The sequence below is a fragment of the Aegilops tauschii genome, unplaced genomic scaffold (assembly GCF_002575655.3).
Source record: "Aegilops tauschii subsp. strangulata cultivar AL8/78 unplaced genomic scaffold, Aet v6.0 ptg000492l_obj, whole genome shotgun sequence".
NCBI classification, from domain to species: domain Eukaryota; kingdom Viridiplantae; phylum Streptophyta; class Magnoliopsida; order Poales; family Poaceae; genus Aegilops; species Aegilops tauschii.
In genome coordinates, this window is record NW_027332731.1 from 30,775 (window position 1) to 34,031 (window position 3,257).

At 39.2% G+C, this 3,257-nt stretch overlaps 1 non-coding gene across 1 annotated transcript; it reads right to left on the reverse strand.

Annotated features, from left to right (window-relative positions):
* Positions 1–714: 714 nt before the first annotated feature.
* On the reverse strand, positions 715–786 carry TRNAR-UCU (transfer RNA arginine (anticodon UCU)). The gene has a single exon. It is a non-coding gene; the product is annotated as a tRNA-Arg (tRNA).
* Between the last annotated feature and the right edge of the window lie 2,471 nt (positions 787–3,257).

A 3,257-nucleotide genomic window follows, 5' to 3' on the forward strand; every position in this document is an offset into this window, starting at 1 on the left:
AGTATGACCGCTTTACCAATAGTTGAGACTCAATCTGGAGACGTTTCCGCCTATATTCCTACTAATGTAATCTCCATTACAGATGGACAAATATTCTTATCTGCGGATCTATTCAATGCCGGAATTCGACCCGCTATTAATGTGGGTATTTCTGTTTCCAGAGTAGGATCCGCGGCTCAAATTAAAGCCATGAAACAAGTAGCTGGCAAATCAAAATTGGAACTAGCGCAATTCGCAGAGTTACAAGCCTTTGCACAATTCGCCTCTGCTCTCGATAAAACAAGTCAGAATCAATTGGCAAGGGGTCGACGATTAAGGGAATTGCTTAAACAATCCCAGGCAAATCCTCTCCCAGTGGAAGAGCAGATAGCTACTATTTATACCGGAACAAGAGGATATCTTGATTCGTTAGAAATTGAACAGGTAAATAAATTTCTGGATGAGTTACGTAAACATCTAAAAGATACTAAACCTCAATTCCAAGAAATTATATCTTCTAGCAAGACATTCACCGAGCAAGCGGAAATCCTTTTGAAGGAAGCTATTCAGGAACAGCTGGAACGGTTTTCTCTTCAGTAACAAATAAATTTTGCATGTCTACTCTTGTTAGTAGAATAGGAATCGTTGAGAAAGCTTTTTCATTTGAATCATGCAAAAAAGTTTTCTTTGTTTTTAGTTTAGTATAGTTATTTAAAGAATAGATAGAAATAAGATTGCGTCCAATAGGATTTGAACCTATACCAAAGGTTTAGAAGACCTCTGTCCTATCCATTAGACAATGGACGCTTTTCTTTCATATTTTATTCTTTCTTTTATTTTTTTGCTTCTTCCGAGAAAAAACTGTTAGACCAAAACTCTTTTAGGAAATCAAAAAATCCAGATACAAATGCATGATGTATATATTATATCATGCATATATCATAAAGAAGGAGTATGGAGCCGGTAGTGGGAATCGAACCCGCAACCCCAAGGTTATGAGCCTTATGAGCTACCAAACTGCTCTATACTCTTAAACTAAAGAGGGGTAACTAGTGGATAAAAGAGGGTTGGATACGCCCCTCTACCAATATCTATACAAATAGAATAGTCCATTTATACAGAATGGTAAAGAGGGCTCCTCTATGATTATCAATTCCAGAAATCCATACAAATACGAAAGGGTATTTTATCCTTACCAACTGGATCTTGTTGCACCCGGTAACAAACACTCATAAACCATTTCTCGAAGTACGTGTCCGGATAGCCCAAAATGTCGATAGTTAGCTCTAGGTCTTCCGGTCAAAAAACAACGTCGATGAAGGCGTGTAGGTGCACTATTACGCGGTAGGGATTGCAATTTTTCTCGCATTTTCGTTTTTTCACTCAAACTCAAGGGAGAAACTTTGCTTCTTATCTTTTTTTTTAAAGATTGACGAATCAAATGATATTTCTGTTCTAATTTCTGCCGCTTCTTCTCCCTCTGAATCAAACTTTTTTTTGCCATAATGTGTCGTTGCTATTATTACCAAGTATACGGTTCTAATCCTAGATGGAAAAATAAATAGAAAAAGAAATCTAAAAAGGCAGATCCTCCCTCTCTATCAAGAGTAATGAACTAGGTGCTGATACAGTACAAAAAAACAAACTAAATTAACCAAACTTGCCTGATGTTGAGGCAATCAAGAAAGCTGCATAAGTGAATATATAACCCACGGAAAAGTGAGCTAATCCAACCAATCTTGCTTGCACAATGGAAAGAGCCACGGGCTTATCTCTCCAGCGAATTAAATTAGCTAAAGGTGTGCGTTCATGAGCCCATGCTAAAGTCTCAATTAATTCCTGCCAATACCCCCGCCAGGAAATTAAGAACATAAATCCAGTAGCCCAAACAAGATGTCCAAATAAGAACATCCACGCCCATACCGATAAACTATTCATCCCAAAAGGATTATATCCATTGATAAGTTGTGAAGAGTTTAACCATAGGTAATCTCTTAACCATCCCATCAAATAAGTGGAGGATTCATTAAATTGTGAAACGTTGCCCTGCCATAATGTGATATGTTTCCAATGCCAATAAAAAGTAACCCACCCAATGGTATTTAACATCCAGAAAACTGCCAAATAAAATGCGTCCCAAGCAGAAATATCACAAGTACCGCCGCGCCCTGGGCCGTCACAAGGAAAACTATATCCAAAATCCTTTTTATCTGGCATTAATTTGGAACCGCGTGCATCTAAAGCGCCCTTTACTAAAATCAATGTAGTTGTATGCAAACCTAGAGCAATAGCATGATGAACCAAGAAATCCCCAGGTCCTATTGTTAAGAAAAGCGAATTACTATTCTCATTAACAGCATTCAACCATCCGGGCAACCATAGGCTTCGACCCGCATTGAAAGCGGGGCCATTCGTTGAAGATAAGAGTATATCGAACCCATATGTCGTCTTGCCATGAGCAGATTGTATCCATTGGGCAAATATAGGTTCGATCAAGATTTGCTTTTCTGGAGTACCAAAAGCAAGCATGACGTCGTTATGAACATAAAGGCCCAAGGTATGGAATCCTAGAAAGAGGCTAGCCCAACTTAAATGAGATATGATAGCTTCTTTATGGTCTAACATTCTTGCCAATACATTATCCTCATTCTGTTCCGGATTGTAATCCCTAATGAAAAAAATAGCTCCATGAGCAAAAGCCCCTGTCATGATGAACCCTGCAATATATTGGTGATGAGTATATAAAGCAGCTTGAGTAGTAAAGTCTTGTGCTATGAATGCATAAGGAGGTAAAGAGTACATATGTTGAGCTACTAAGGAAGTAATAACCCCTAAAGAAGCTAGAGCAAGACCTAACTGAAAATGAATCGAATTGTTGATTGTGTCATAAAGGCCCTTATGCCCACGCCCTAATCGACCCCCCGGAGGAGTATGCGCTTCTAAAAGATCTTTAATACTGTGCCCAATTCCGAAGTTAGTTCGATACATGTGACCGGCAATGAGAAAAATAAATGCAATAGCTAAATGATGGTGAGCCATATCGGTCAGCCACAAACTTTGCGTTTGTGGGTGGAATCCCCCAAGAAGAGTTAGAATGGCAGTTCCCGCTCCTTGAGCGGTACCAAATAAATGATTACTCGAATCAGGGTTTTGGGCATAAAGATTCCATTGACCCGTCAAAAGGGGTCCCAACCCCTGGGGATAGGGTAATACATCTAAGAAATTATTCCATCGAACGTACTCCCCCCTGGATGCGGGAATAGCAACATGAACTAAAT